The sequence below is a fragment of the Lactuca saligna genome, chromosome 5, assembly GCF_052625555.1.
Source record: "Lactuca saligna cultivar CGN05327 chromosome 5, ASM5262555v1, whole genome shotgun sequence".
NCBI lineage: Eukaryota > Viridiplantae > Streptophyta > Magnoliopsida > Asterales > Asteraceae > Lactuca > Lactuca saligna.
In genome coordinates, this window is record NC_136421.1 from 99,418,264 (window position 1) to 99,435,289 (window position 17,026).

The window sequence follows — 17,026 nt, forward strand, 5'->3', positions numbered from 1 at the left end:
CATCTATTCCAAGATTCTTCATCAAGTCAATATCCGTCTGATGATAGAAAAAAAATTGTTTATAATGACTCAAAGATACATAATTCTTTCAATATTTGGTTGTTTTAAACAAAATAAAGAAAGTAATCGAACCTTCATTGGAGTAGCAAGCTAAGTTTGGACATAGATGCTTACGTAATTAAAATTTGATGTACATATACGCATTGATGAAGACCAATATCCGTCCACCATCACCATTAAATTAGCCATATTTTGATACAAATACATGTTTAAGTAATCAAGTTCATGTAAAGTGTTAGAAATTATGATAGAATTTGTTAAACACATTTACCCCTTTCTTGTATAACTATAGTAGTAAGATACAATCAAAACACGGGGAATCAATTTCAAGCACTTTCAATTGCTCAGGTGAAAGAAGGGATCACTTGTACTGGGCCCGATTCTCATAGGAGGTATACCAAAAACAAATAAAAAAATGTCATCATTCCCTTAATTTAATAAAAGTAGGCAAAATCTATCACCTGTACTACTAAATCTACATATTTATGAGGGGGAATATGGTCAATTTTCAATGTAAAATCAAAACATTAGCCTTTCAAATTGTTAAAAATAAACCATGAACTTTAATAAAATCAAAGATTAACACTAAAGTGAAAAAAAAAAGTCTTTAAGAAAATCATAACATAGTTTATAATGGTCTTCAAGAGCAAACAAAAACATCACTTATCACAATAGCTATAATGGAAAAATGTTTTTTGTATTTATTTTGGAAAAAAAAGTACATAATATTAACCATACGTCAACTTATATTTGTATTTTTTGGGCGTCGATAAATAAAATAGATAGCAGGAAAAAAAACTTACAATGTCAAACCCCAAAACCGAGAACGACGGAATACGTTATGGGGTGGAGGACGACATGTACAGTATCATTACAATTGCATAATAGTAAAAACAATAAACAACAACCATTTCATTAATATAGTGATAATAATTACAAATGTGTTATGCACAGTTAATAGACACCAAAAGTATAACAAAAATAAAAGATGAGTCTTGTATATGCTCCATCTTCTCCAAAAGCTGCCCCAGTACCTGTCTATCTTTGACCTGAGGATACAAGTTATTTTGAAAACGAGTATCAGCATAAAGCTGGTGTGTTCATAAGATTTTAGTGTCGTTGTTTGTGTAGAGAGTTTTACCAACATGTAATATAGAAACTGAAACTTATGTTTATGAGTAGTAGAAATCCCTAGAAAATCCTATATTTTCCAGAAAGGTATATTTGTAAGTCAATCCTTTGAGTGTGTAAAAGTATCATCGTTGAAACCTTTGATTTGTAAAAGTATAGTAATAAATCTCATGTGAGTGAGATAGCTGAAGAAATGTTATGCCTGCTAACAGTAGTAGTGGTATAACTTTAGTTTGTAATAGATCTTTAATTACTTCGGGATATTAGTTTAGACTTTAAGTCTTAGTGTATCTGTTTGGATATAGCGTAATCCTTCATGTGACCAATTGTGTGATAGTAGAGTGTCCGATGACCTTCCCAGTCATTCGTGGTGAAGTGATGTAGTGCCATACCTAGGCCTAGTCGGCTCGGACTATAGTTAACAGTCGGGATGTAATAGCGTCAGTCCCGTATAGATCTATACATGTAGTGTTGCTTTCCTTCCGGGAAGCCCTGGTCACATAGTGTAAGTGTAGTAGAGTACCTTATAGAGGGATAGCATGTTATACTTTGTATTAGTGAATTCTCTTATGCTTTAGTATGTTAGACTTTTAGTATAGTAAGTAGAGTGTTCTCTTATACTTGCATTAACTTGTAATATTAACGGTTATAGTGTGTATAGTAGTAGTAGAGTTAACGAGCAGTGATCTTAACTATACCTATTATAGTTAACTAGAGTGTATGATTGCATGCCTTTGTAATGCAAAGGTAGCATATAAGATGAAGACTTTCATATCTAACACAAATATATATCATATATAACTAAGAAATCAACGACAGTCAGATGGACAACAGGTACCCTAAGACCACATCAAACAAGAACAGGAAATACGACGAGTTATCGGTCCTAAGTCCTTCAAGTCTTACTTATATAAATATATTAGTGTAGATATATTTATAAAGAAAGTAATTTAAACATAATTTTGATTATGGTTTAACGACAAATTTAATCTTAAAAATGCATTTGATAATCAACTAAAACAGTTTTATTGGTAAGCAGTTGGCAGTGTAGAAAATCCCCTTTTTGATGATAATTTGTGAATCACATATGATTCAATAATAAAAACTGGTAGAATTATACTTGTATCCCCCCCCCCCCCCCCTAAAACATGTAAAAACATTTAAAAATGTTCATTAAGGGGTATGAACTCACCTGCAATGAGTTGATCGGGTGGAAGTGTCGGAAGAGCGCTTTAGTGTCAAGTAAAGACTTGAATACCCTTTAGGACCCTAATAACATATGGAGACATATGTTTACAAGTAATTAGTGATTTAAACTCTAATTAAACACATAACAAAATCCTAGTGTGAATAAAAGTTCTATGGTTGAGTGCTAGAAGGCTAATGGGTTGCAAGGAAAGAGTATAAGACCTCACCATGGAGTTTACTCTTCCAAAACTCACCTAAAGTGAGTTTACGGTTGGGAGACCACATCCCCCATGAGTTTACGGCCGTAAACTCATGGGAGAAGTGTAATTGAGTGTTTTCAAGCCTCTTATGGTTCTAGAAGTGGTTCTAAGGTAATATACAAGGCTATAGGGGTGTTTAAGGTTAATGGAGGGTACTCCCTTGGAGTTTACGGTCCAAGGACCACTCCTTGGGAGTTTATGGCCGTAAACCCCTTGGTTTACAGTGGTAAACTCTTGGACACCCTCCATTCTTTGATTTCAAGGTCTTTGGTTCATTCCTAACAAGTTCTAGTGAGGGTGTAAGGCTTTTTAGGTGTTTAGAGGGTCATTTGGCTTGGTTTAAGGGAGTTTATGGTCTAAGCATAGTTTACCCTTCAATTTTTGATGTTTGGTTGTCCCAAGTCCAAAATAGCAAGTCCTTAAGCCATATCTTAAGTCTAAATGTAGTTTGGAAGTGTTGTTAGGCTTGTTTGTATGTTTAGAGGGTGTTTATGGTCTAAGCATGTGCTTGGACCGTAAACCCTCTTTCAAGCCCTAAAAACTGTTGGTTCAAGGTTCAAACACTTCTAGGTTAAGTCCAAAACTTGTTTCTAAGCTTAAAGGGAAGAAATTGGGCATTTTTTGCACCATTTTAGGTGTTTACGGCCTAAGGAGCTTCTTAGGCCGTGAACTCCTTTCATTTGGCTTTCTTGAATGATTTTTGGATTAAAACACAAGTCAATGATGTCTAGAACAAGTTAGCGTAAGAGAACTTACGTTTTGGAGTGAAAACTTGCAGTTTTGGAGTGAAATCAGACTTGAGGAGAGAGAGTAGAGAGAGAAAGTGTGTCTAGTGTGGTAAAAAGGTTCTAAAGAGTGTCCACTCTCCCTTATATAGGGCTTGAGTGTTGTACCCGGTATACGACTACCCAATACTTATGTTAAACGGGGCTTAAAGTTTTACCCGATTAAATGGTCGTAATTAAAAATAAACTTTTTCCAACTAAATGGAAATGTAATTTACGTGTTTATTATTTATTTTATTACGACAATAAAACATAAAATGAAAATAAAATAAAACATTTCATTAATTTGTCTACCCCAAATTAACGGAACTCTTTATAAAATAGAGTATTTTGTTAACGGAAACGGGTTATAATGACAGAATAAATTTTGGGTTGTCACATTATCCCCCCGTTAAGGGAATTTCGTCCCGAAATTTAGAATTTAAGCAGTTAAGTTATTACAGTACTACTAAGCAAAGAGATGGGGATATTTGAGTTTCATTTGATCCTCGCATTTCCATGTGAACTCCGGTCCTCGTTTGGCGTTCCATCGAACCTTCACAAGTAGGATGCGGCTTTGTTTCGTTCGTTTGACCTCCCGGTCCATAATCTCCACAGGCTCTTCCACGAAGTTGAGGCTCTCTTTAACTTCGATCTCATTGAGTGGGATAACGAGAGTCTCGTCGGACAGGAATTTCTTCAAGTTTGAGACATGGAAGGTAGGATGTATGTTACTTAGCTCGTGGGGTAGATTGAGTTTATAAGCTACGGGGCCGATTCTAGCGAGAATCTTAAAAGGCCCTATGTACCTTGGGTTCAGCTTTCCACGCTTTTCGAAGCGTATTGTGCCTTTCCAGGGTGAGACTTTCAAAAGGACTCGGTCTCCCACCTGGAATTCCAAAGGTTTTCTTCGTTTGTCTGTGTAGCTTTTCTATCGATCCCTGGCGGCTTTTAATCATTCGCGAATCTGTACAATCTTCTCGGTCGTTTCTCGAATGATCTCCGGACCCGTGAGAGTGCTGTCAGGAACTCATCCTTTAGCTAACTGAGTGTCACCCACTTCAGCCCAGCACAGAGGGGATCTGCACTTCCGACCGTAGAGGGTTTCAAATGGAGCTGCCTTAATGCTCGTATGATAACTATTGTGGTAGGAAAACTCCACAAGGGGTAAGTGTGTATCCCATGCTTTACCAAAGTCAATTACACAGGCTCGCAGCATATCCTCTAAGGTTTGGATTGTCCTCTCACTTTGTCCATCAGTCTGCGGGTGGTAGGCGGTACTCATGTCCAGCCTTGTCCCTAATGCTTTTTGTAGTGATTGCCAAAATCTCGAAGTAAACCTATTATCTCTATCAGAGATAATAGATACAGGGACACCATGTAGTCGTACTATCTCCTTAATGTATGTTCTTGTGAGTTTCTCCATCTTGTCTATTTCTTTGATGGGTAGGAAATGCGCGGACTTCGTCAATTTGTCGACGAGGACCCATATGGTATCCAACCCACCCGTTGTCTTGGGTAGCTTAGTTATGAAATCCATGGTGATCCGCTCCCACTTCCACTCCGGTATCTCCGGTTGTTGGAGAAGACCTGATGGCTTCTGGTATTCAACCTTGACTTTTGCGCAAGTAAGGCACTTACTCACGAAGGTAGCAATCTCTGCTTTCATGTTAGGTCACCAATATAGCTTTTTGAGATCCAGATACATCTTATCTGAACCTAGGTGAACGGAGTATCGAGTGTTGTGTGCTTCCTTCATGACTAAGTCTTTGAAACCACCGTGGCGCGGAGTCCAAATTCGGTCCATGAGATAATAGGCTCCATCACCCTTGACCTCCAAATTCTTATCCATTCCACGCAGGGATTCTCCCACCACATTCTCAGGCTTTAAGGCTTCGAGCTGAGCCTCCTTAATCTGTGCGGATAGATGCGAATGGATAGTCATTGTTAGTGACTTGACTCTTCGGCCAGAATACTCTTTTCTATTTAGTGTGTCTGCTACTACATTGGCTTTCCACGGGTGATAACGAATCTCGTAGTCATAATCATTGAGTAGATCGACCCACCGTCGTTGTCTCATGTTGAGCTCCTTCTGGTTCAGTATGTGTTAGAGGCTTTTATGATCAGTGTATATTATGCTCTTCGTTCCATACAGGTAATGTCTCCAGATCTTCAGAGCGAATACAACCGCCCCTAACTCGAGGCCGTGCGTGGTGTAGTTAATCTCATGTGTCTTCAGTTGTCTTGAGGCATAGGCTATGACCTTACCTCGTTTCATCAAGACACAACCGAGCCCTTGGTTCGATGCATCGCAGTATACCACAAAATCTTTTGTCCCTTCGGAAAGGGATAACACATTGCGGTGCATAGGGCTCGCTTCAGGGTCTGGAATGCCTTCTCCTGTTTCTCTTCCCAGTCAAATGGTACGCCTTTCTGTGTTAATGTGGTGAGAGGTTTCGCAATCCGAGAGAAGTTCTGAATGAATCTGCGGTAGTAGCCAGCGAGGCCTAGAAATTGATGAATTTCCGTAGGCGTCTTTGGTGCTGCCCAGTTCTCGATAGCTTTAATCTTAGATGGGTCCACGTGGATTCCTTCCTCACTAACCACGTGTCCTAGGAATTCAACTCTTCGGATCCAAAATTCGCACTTACATAACTTTGCGTATAACTTCTCCGATCGTATGGTTTCTAAGACTCGTCGTAGATGATTCTTGTGCTCTTCCTCACTCCTAGAGTAGACGAGTATATCATCAATAAAGACGATGACGAGCTGATCTAAGTATAGACGACACACCCTATTCATCAAGTCCATGAACATTGCGGGTCCGTTAGTCAGCCCGAAGGGCATCACTACGAACTCGTAGTGCCCGTAACGAGTTCGGAAGGTTGTCTTCAGAACATCCTCCTCAAGGACTCGTAATTGGTGATACCCGGACCTAAGATCAATCTTGGAAAAGTAACTCGCCCCTTGTAGTTGGTCGAACAGGTCGTCTATACGAGGAAGAGGGTACCGGTTTTTGAACATGAGTTTGTTGAGATCCCTATAATCGATGCACATACGGAACGATCCGTCTTTCTTCTTCACGAACAAGACCGGAGCTCCCCAGGATGAGAAGCTCGGTCTTATAAAGCCCTTGCTGAGCAGCTCATTAAGTTGACCGGATAGTTCTTGCATCTCGGCAGGCACTAAACAATAGGGCGACTTAGCTACGGGGGTAGCTCCTAGGACTAGGTCGATTATGAACTCAACCTGATGTTTAGGAGGTAAACCTGGAAGCTCCTCTGGAACAACATCCGGGAAATTGCATACAACAGGGATGTCTTTTGGATCTCTCGCTTTCTGGCTTGTGTCGACGACGTGTGCAAGGAAGGCGCGATATTCCTTACGTAAGTATTTTTGGGCTTGAATACTTGAGATGATACGAAGACTCGTACCAGGTTTGTCTCCGTAGATTAACAGAGTTTCGCGATCTGGTGGATTTAGGCGGATGGCTTTGTCGAAGCATAGAATATCAGCACGATGAAGACTCAACCAGTCCATGCCAACAATGACATCGAAACTCTTGATCGATACCGGTATGAGATCGATTGGGAATGAATGATCGTCTAACGTGAGGGTACAACCTATGTAAATTTCGTTAGAGCTTTCGGTCTTTCCGTTAGCCATTTCTACGATGAATGTTTCTTTTAGTGGTTATGGGGATTGTTTAAGTAAGTGTTTAAAGTTTTGGTTTATGAAGCTTCTTTCTGCACCACTATCGAATAAGACACAGTCATAAGAGTTGTTGAGAAGGAACGTACCCGTGACTACTGTGGGGTCCGTCACTGCTTCGTTGTGGCCAATAGCGAGTAGTCTTTCTGTTCCTCCCGTATTCCCGGCCTTCGGACAGTTTTTCTTGAAATGACCAACTTCACCGCAGCCATAGCAAGCCTGACTCACTCCCGAGCCGAAAACTTGAGTAATGGGTTTGGGTTGGGATCTGCAAAACTGAACGGTATGGCCCTTCCGGCCGCAGTTGGTGCAATGCAATTCATGGCAGGAGTCGTTGTGATGGAAGGGGCACGTGGGTCACTTGGGTAGATTCCCAACATAAGTTTTGGCTGGTGCAGGGGTAGTAGGAGTGGTGGCAGCATGGACAGCCACAATTTGTTGGTCTTTGGAGGAGGTTTGAGTTTTCTTGCCCTTTTTCTGATCCCAAAGCTTCCTCTTTTTGTCAGTTGATTTTGGTGGTGCAGTGGCAGTTGTGGTTGCTGTTGCTGGAGTAGAAGGAGTCTCATGATCGATCAACCTGTGGGCCAACTCCTTGGCGTTGTCAAAGGTTGCATGATGTGAAGACAGAACGTTTCCTTGATACGGGGGCACTAAACCCCAGATGTATCGCTTGATTTTCTTGCTCTCAGAAGGGATCATGTTAGGGCACATAGCCACCAGGTCGCAGAACCTGGCCGTATAAGCCACTATATCTGTCTCCTTCATCTTGAGGTTCCAGAGTTCCTTTTCAAGCTTCTGAACTTCACCTCTAGGGCAGTACTCCTTTCTCAGTAGGTCCTTTAGTGTGTCCCAGCCCATGGCATTGGCTGTTACTAAGGAGAGTGAATTGACATGGCCATTCCACCATGTCAGGGCCCTTTTAGTGAAGGTGGCAGCATCGAACTTGATTTTGCTTTCTTCGGGGCATGAGCACATTTCGAAAACAGCTTCGGCTCTTTCGATCCATTGGGACAGAGCGACGATTCCTCCGGTCCCATTGAAAAATGTGGGTTTACAGTTCATGAAATCTTTATAAGTACATCCTGTGCACGAGTGGGGATTTCACCATGTCTGGAGTTGGTGCCCATTCCGGCTCCACTAGCATCGCCAGAATTCATTTGGGTTATGGCTGCCGTCACAGCTGCGATCACGGCTGTTTGAAACAGCACTGGATCGAACTGCAGAGGAAGAGGTGGTGGAGGTGGAGTTTGAACTGCAGGTCTACCTCTGTTCGAGCGCTTACGGGGAGGCATCTTTTACTAAAAGCTCATAGAGATAGTGACAATAGTAAGAGTCTATTGCAAGTATGATAGGAGTGTTTTATGGACTAAATCAACATAGTCCAAATTCAGATAGAGAGTCATAGCAATAGAGTAGTTAACTGCCAATTACTGGTAGTATTGATGTAATACAAGTTCGGGAAAAGCGGCCTTACAGTAGGTCTTACACCAAACCAAAAGGAAAATGTTGGCAATCTAGAGGCCTAATTAGAGTACTTTCAAAGTTAGGAATGTTTATAGACAAGTGCTCTACTGAGCGTAGGAAAGAAAAGGCTAGTCCTTAAACAAAAGAGGGGGATGTTTCGACATCTTCTACTGTCGACGGGTACCCATTGGACGAACCCTTAGATCTGCTAGTTGGCACATAACTTCCTGAAGTTGTCGTTCATAAGTCCTCTGACGTGCTCGGAGTTTCCTAACTTCGGCTCGGGATGCAGCTAGTTGTTGCTGCAGAGCCTCGTTCGTCCTCCTTGTCCTTTCCATAGCTTCTTCAAGGTGGCGGATGCGACCAGTGTTAAGATTTGAGTTGGCATCCACTTCTACAACTCAGCTAATTACTGCTTGGCCTTGCTCGGCATTTCTGGAAATCCTTCGGATCATAATAGGCAAGACTCGGTCCGCTGATCCTCCTTCGCTTATGTTGTAGAATCTTCGGTCTCCATCGTAAGGTACCGGTTGACCCTGCTCATCGCTCCATCGGTTCAGGGTTATTTCCCACATGGGAGTGGGACCTTGAAATGTCGGACGGGGGTTGGGGTTTGGAGCTACAGGGGGTAGTTTGTTAACTTCTGGCTCGGAGCTGGAGCTATTCGAGAAGCCTTCAGCATGGTGATCATCCAAATGGATCGGGTGATCATCTTCTGGCTCCTCGTCGAGCCATCCTCCATTGCCTTGGTTTGGATAATACGGATCGTCGGGATGGTGGAAGCCATCCATGCTATCTACGCGAGAAAGGGGGAAAGAAAGGTTAATAGACGTACTAATCTAGGATACTTATAAGATGGATCGTTATTAGTCGACCCAATACTTGCGTAGTGCATACCAATTACATGTAACCGAAGCAAGATAGTCCTTCGAATAAGCAACCCTAACTTCAGATCCCCAATCAAACAAGAACATGAAATGAAGCAAAGGCCACAATTCTGAGTCTATAGCGCCCTAGTCACATGTAACCGTGGTGTATCTACTTAGCAACTATTATCCTACCAGTAACGACCCTTTTAGTTATCACATATGTAGTTAGTAGAGTGCAGAATATTCCTATAGTATTCTTGTTCTAACGTTCTTGTGGTAGTGTTGGTAAGTTTTAAGACTTGTTGCAACACCACAATCACTCTTAGGCACATGCTAGTCACTCCTGGATAAATGTAGTTGATCAGGCTACATCCCCCCAGATGTGACTGTATGTCTCTAAGCTTAATTGTGTTGTTCAACAATCTTAATACTTTTGTTTTTTCCTAGTATGATATTGATCCTTTTTGTAGTGGTGAATATATATATATATATATATATATATATATATATATATATATATATATATATATATATATATATATATATATATATATACACACACACACTTAATTAAATATTTTAGTATTTAGAAGTATATATTATTGGTCATATTGTTTTAGTCCCGAAGTGTTTATAGTTCGTATATCTTTTATAGGTTGATATACTTGATTCACAATAAACATTGCTCCGATACCAATCTGTCACACCCCAAAACCGAGAATGGTGGAATACGTTCTGGGGTGGAGGACATCATGTACAGTATCATTACAATTGCATAATAGTAAAAACAAGAAACAACGACCATTTCATTAATATAGTGATAATAATTACAAATGTGTTCTGCACGTTTAATAGACACCAAAGTATAACAAAAATAAAAGATGAGTCTTGTATATGCTCCATCTTCTCCAAAAGTTGCCCCAGTACCTGTCTATCTTTGACCTGAGGATACAAGTTATTTTGAAAACGAGTATCAGCATAAAGCTGGTGTGTTCATAAGATTTTAGTGTCGTTGTTTGTGTAGAGAGTTTTACCAACATGTAATATAGAAACTGAAACTTATGTTTATGAGTAGTAGAAATCCCTAGAAAATCCTATATTTTCCAGAAAGGTATATTTGTAAGTCAATCCTTTGAGTGTGTAAAAGTATCATCGTTGAAACCTTTGATTTGTAAAAGTATAGTAATAAATCTCATGTGAGTGACATAGCTGAAGAAATGTTATGCCTGCTAACAGTAGTAGTGGTATAACTATAGTTTGTAATAGATCTTTAATTACTTCGGGATATTAGTTTAGACTTTAAGTCTTAGTGTATCTGTTTGGATATAGTGTAATCCTTCATGTGACCAACTGTGTGATAGTAGAGTGTCCGATGACCTTCCCAGTCATTCGTAGTGAAGTGATGTAGTGCCATACCTAGGCCTAGTCGGCTCGGACTGTAGTTAACAGTCGGGATGTAATAGCGGCAGTCCCGTATAGATCTATACATGTAGTGTTGCTTTCCTTCCGGGAAGCCCTGGTCACATGGTGTAAGTGTAGTAGAGTACCTTATAGAGGGATAGCGTGTTCTACTTTGTATTAGTGAATTCTCTTATGCTTTAGTATGTTAGACTTTTAGTATAGTAAGTAGAGTGTTCTCTTATACTTGCATTAACTTGTAATATTAACGGTTATAGTGTGTATAGTAGTAGTAGAGGTAACGAGCAGTGGTCTTAATTATACCTATTATAGTTAACTAGAGTGTATGATTGCATGCCTTTGTAATGCAAAGGTAGCATATAAGATGAAGACTTTCATATCTAACACAAATATATATGATATATAACTAAGAAATCAACGACAGTCGGACGGACAACAGGTACCCTAAGACCACATCAAACAAGAACAGGAAATAAGACGAGCTATCGGTCCTAAGTCCTTCAAGTCTTACTTATATAAATATATTAGTGTAGATATATTTATAAAGAAAGTAATTTAAACATAATTTTGAAAATGGTTTAACGACAAATTTAATCTTAAAAATGCATTTGATAATCAACTAAAACAGTTTTATTGGTAAGCAGTTGGCAGTGTAGAAAATCCCCTTTTTGATGATAATTTGTGAATCACATATGATTCAATAATAAAAACTGGTAGAATTATACTTGTATCCCCCCCCCCCCCCCCCCCTAAAACATGTAAAAACATTTAAAAATGTTCATTAAGGGGTATGAACTCACCTGCAATGAGTTGATCGGGTGGAAGTGTCGGAAGAGCGCTTTAGTGTCAAGTAAAGACTTGAACACCCTTTAGGTTCCTAATAACATATGGAGACATATGTTTACAAGTAATTAGTGATTTAAACTCTAATTAAACACATAACGACATCCTAGTGTGAATAAAAGTTCTATGGTTGAGTGCTAGAAGTCTAATGGGTTGCAAGGAACGAGTATAAGACCCCACCATGGAGTTTACTCTTCCAAAACTCACCTAAAGTGAGTTTACGGTTGGGAGACCACATACCCCATGAGTTTACGGCCGTAAACTCATGGGAGAAGTGTAATTGAGTGTTTTCAAGCCTCTTATGGTTCTAGAAGTGGTTCTAAGGTAATATACACTGTTGTAGGGGTGTTTAAGGTTAATGGAGGGTACTCCCTTGGAGTTTACGGTCCAAGGACCACTCCTTGGGAGTTTATGGCCGTAAACCCCTTGGTTTACGGTGGTAAACTCTTGTACACCCTCCATTCTTTGATTTCAAGGTCTTTGGTTCATTCCTAACAAGTTCTAGTGAGGGTGTAAGGCTTTTTAGGGGTTTAGAGGGTCATTTGGCTTGGTTTAAGGGAGTTTACGGTCTAAGCATAGTTTACCCTTCTGTTGTTGATGTTTGGTTGTCCCAAGTCCGAAATAGCAAGTCCTTAAGCCATATCTTAAGTCTAAATGTAGTTTGGAAGTGTTGTTGGGCTTGTTTGTATGTTTAGAGGGTGTTTACGGTCTAAGCATGTGCTTGGACCGTAAACCCTCTTTCAAGCCCTAAAAATTGTTGGTTCAAGGTTCAAACACTTCTAGGTTAAGTCCAAAACTTGTTTCTAAGCTTAAAGGGAAGAACTTGGGCATTTTTTGCACCATTTTAGGTGTTTACGGCCTAAGGAGCTTCTTAGGCCGTGAACTCCTTTCATTTGGCTTTCTTGAATGATTTTTGGATTAAAACACAAGTCAATGATGTCTAGAACAAGTTAGGGTAAGAGAACTTACGTTTTGGAAGCGAAAACTTGCGTTTTTGGAGTGAAATCGGACTTGAGGAGAGAGAGTAGAGAGAGAAAGTGTGTCTAGTGTGGTAAAAAGGTTCTAAAGAGTGTCCACTCTCCCTTATATAGGGCTTGAGTGTTGTACCCGGTATACGACTACCCGATACTTATGTTAAACGGGGCTTAAAGTTTTACCCGATTAAATGGTCGTAATTAAAAATAAGCTTTTTCCAACTAAATAGAAATGTAATTTACGTGTTTATTATTTATTTTATTACAACAATAAAACATAAAATGAAAATAAAATAAAACATTTCATTAATTTTTCTACCCCAAATTAACGGAACTCTTTATAAAATAGAGTATTTTATTAACGGAAACGGGTTATAATGACGGAATAAATTTTGGGTTGTCACATACAACACCAGAAGAACTACATTTGATCAAAACCTTCTACGAGTACGACACCCTTTCCCTCACAAATGAATCGAATTTGTATGTTACAGACTCATATATTTAGCCGAGAAAGATTGATATTAAGTCTCTTTCTGCCCTAAAATGTGCAGATATAATCGAAGCGTCCGTCAAACCAACTACTTTTGTGGTGCATGAGACGAAGGTTAAAAAAGTAATGAATAAAGAAAAGAAATTTGACAAAGGGCATATGACTATGAGGCCAACATGCATAACTTAGGTTTAATGATAATATATATATACCTTTCCTTATATAGTTTATTGTTCTTGTTAAAATTGTAAGTAAAATCATGATGATGTGATAAAATGTAACTGATAATATCTATATGTGATAAAATGTAGTTGATATTTCCCTCCACTTTGGTCTCCTCTAAATTTTCAGCGCTACTCATCATTGATAGAACATATGAAAAGTGAAGGAACCACAAACCGAGATCAAGTATTCTCAAGTGGGTTAGTGAAATGGGGACCTTATGTGGTGTTATACCTGCAACCAAGTGCTTCAACCAAATACTAAATCTAAGATTAAAAGTTTAAAACACGATGAAATAAAACAATCAGGTTGAGTATTACCTTCATACACAACTCTAAGATTTCTTGAAGTTGAATCAAAGGTAAACACGGAAAAAAGCTCAGCCAATTGACACTCGGTAAGCTCTATACACTCACGTGTAATGTACATCAAAATACCTTTGTAAGATGGTATTAAATCAAAAAGATCCTTCATAAGTAGTACTAAGTTCGCCAAACATCCATTGGACACAAGGTGAAAATAAAACATTTGCTACTGGAAAATACCAAATATTTATGGTGAAAAAAACAACCGAAACATTTAACATATGAGCACTTGCTATGTTCCTCCAACCCTTAATCATAAATTTAGTCAAATACCTCTGGAGTTCGAGATATGATACTATATAAAGTATGCATATGCATCAAGATTTTCATGTAAATTTGCTAAATTTCTGGAAAGTATACTCACTAAGTAACTATTCTTCCTTAAACGAATCAAAGACGTTATGTTTATACATGAAATAGAAATTAGAACGACATGTTTTTTTGTAGAAAGAAGTGATTACATACCTCATCAAGCACACCTTTCATGAACCAATAATTGTTTAAAGCCTGTTGTTTGGCCACAATATTCATTCCATAGATCCATTTTGCTCCCTTTCAAACCAAAAATTTCTTTAAAACCTTCAAAAACAAAAGAACATAAACATAAGTATTAATGATTGGTCATACGGCTCCAAAATCTATGCAAGCATAATCTTGATTAAAAACCTGAATTTTTATTTGGAATAGTCGGACTAAGTTGTTGCAATAATTTAAAATGATTCACGAAAATCAAAATTCGATAGTTTGATAAAATCAAGTTCATGAATCCTTCCAACATACAACGTTTAAATTAGAGATAGAAACAAAGAAAAAGTGTCTGCCTTTGATAGGTTTAACCTGAACGTGGTGGTCGACAATCAGAACAAAGGAACCCTATATCCACTATCACCATCGCCGTCACTGAAGGAGAAAAAAACATAAAATTAACAACCATGACGACACTAACCAACCACCTCAATCGGTAGAGTAAGTGGAAATACCAGTGGAGATAGCATCGAAATTGGATGGATGGATGTTGCGGTGGATGATGTTGAACAGAGCGGCGATGACTCCAGTCATAATACCTTCAAACAAACAAATGTGAAGCGTCGATGGATCCTCTATGCCAAATGGTTTCCAAAGCTTGAGAGTTTGTCGATTGAAGACCGAACCCTGGGAGTATATAGGAAGAGGGATGTGATAGAAAGAGAGGGAAATAATTAGTGATTTGAAGCAATAGAAGCGGTAAGAGATCAAGACTGTGGATAAATGGACCGATTAAAGTAACCCCGCTGGGTACTCCGACGCAGGCGGAAGTAAAAGGAAGCAAAAAGGGATAAGTCCATTGAGAAATGTATGGCAGTGGAGCTGTGCAAGCCTTCTATTGGAGACGAAAACAGTGGTGAAGGAGAAGCGGACATGCACATATGAGTAAGTTCTTCAGCCACCACCACCATTGACCATATAGTTAGGGCTCGCAAATATGTACAGAGAACCAACCAAACATGTTAACCGGTTAAATAGGTAGCTAAGTTGTTTGGTAGCTAATATGTTTGGTTGGTAATACCATATCAATTAAGTAGTCTTGGTACGGTAACAATATGAAATTTTGAATACCATGGTTGTACCGTACCAACCTATATATATATATATATATATATATATATATATATATATATATATATATATATATATATATTCATAAATACAAAGAAATATGAGTTCTCATATCTTCATTTTTAATTAGAATAACAACTAACAAGTCTTAGAATTATTAGACTAACACATTGATCGACAAATTTCTTGATACTTATTGTTTGATGTGCACGAGATCGGTGGTACATACACTAAAACTTAAAAATGAATACTAACTTCTCATTCCTTGTACTTGTACTGTTACCATTTGTTTCCTCTAGCAACTTGCTAGGGGTGGACATCTTTTAATCCTTTTAGTGGTTTCTAAAAAAAAATACTACCAGAAGCGAGAGAAGCAACAACCAAATGTCCACAAATTCAACTTATATTCATGTATAGTACATATTAGTTAAAAATTTTGGTATATACCAAATACCAATATATACCAACCAAATTTATTGGTAGCCAAATTAATTGGTACCAAGTACACTTGGTATGGTACTAGTAGCTAAAATCTTATACCAATTTGTTGGGTCAAAAATATGGTTTATACTTTGCTTTTCTGGGCAATTATATTTTTCTGTAATATTTCTGGAGTTTACGGTCATGTTTACGGTTGAGTTTACGGCCGTAAACCCATTTACGGCCCATGTCCACCAAGCCCATATTCTTCAGGTATAAATATAGGTGTTAGGGTGAGGAGTATAGATTGATGAACACGAAGGAGTTTACGGCCAGAGAGAAAGGAACATTTGTGTGGGTGAATCTTGTGTAAGGAACTTAATTCGTATTATCAATACATTCAAGATTCATATTATTCTTCTTCTCCTTCTCTTCTATTTGATCTAACATCATCCGTTTGATTGGGATTCCGCACCATCAAACGGATTTGATTGATACACAGGCAAATTAGGGACTTACAATTGGTATCAGAGCATAACCAGTGTCAAAGACGTCCAACAGTTGCGTTTTTAGCCAAATCGACATTCACAATGATAAAGAAGGTTTAATTCCAGTCGAATTTGAAGTTTCTCGAAGCTTACGGCCGTAAACTCGTATTCACGGCCACGAGTTCTTTAAGCTTCATTCTCCGCAAACAATTCTCTCACACAGCAATCGAGCCTTTGATATCAAGTTTTAATTCCCGCATTTAATTGAGTTTATTTTCAAATAAAAATCTGATACCTGAGTTTAATTTTCATTGACCGTAAACTCGTGAAATTGATTTTCTGTTAACCGATAATTGCACCGTCGTTTTTTTGAGTAAATATTCAAAATTGTCTTTGGACCGTAAACTAGAGTTTACGACCTAAATATTTACGGTAATTTGATTAATTCATAATCAATAAATTTTATTACGAATCGAAATTCAAAATTTTCCTTGACCGTAAACATCAGTTTACGGCCTTAAGAAAAATTTGAAAATCTCTTATCAGTTTACGGCAAATTAAGTTTTTAATTAAATTTTATTTCAATTAAATTTTATCTTAATAAAAAATGGAAACACAAAATTCAAATCAATACCAAGAACTTGACGCTGTGATGGGAACAACTACGCACATTCCTCGACTTATGTCTGCTGATGGCTTCCCCGAGTGGAAGTACAGAATCGAAAAATATATAAAAATGAAGGATTTTAAAGTCTGGAA

General features: G+C 38.5%; 1 long non-coding RNA gene across 2 annotated transcripts; it reads right to left on the reverse strand.

Annotated features, from left to right (window-relative positions):
• Positions 1-948: 948 nt before the first annotated feature.
• On the reverse strand, positions 949-15,220 carry LOC145045870 (uncharacterized). Of its 2 annotated transcripts, none has more exons than XR_013681906.1 (4): positions 14,744-15,220; positions 14,601-14,663; positions 14,229-14,342; positions 949-1,109 (listed from the first exon to the last, which is right to left on the reverse strand). It is a non-coding gene; the product is annotated as an uncharacterized LOC145045870 (long non-coding RNA). The 2 variants fall into 2 exon arrangements; XR_013681905.1 differs by lacking the exon at positions 949-1,109 and adding an exon at positions 10,227-10,389 and having other exon boundaries at positions 14,744-15,219.
• Between the last annotated feature and the right edge of the window lie 1,806 nt (positions 15,221-17,026).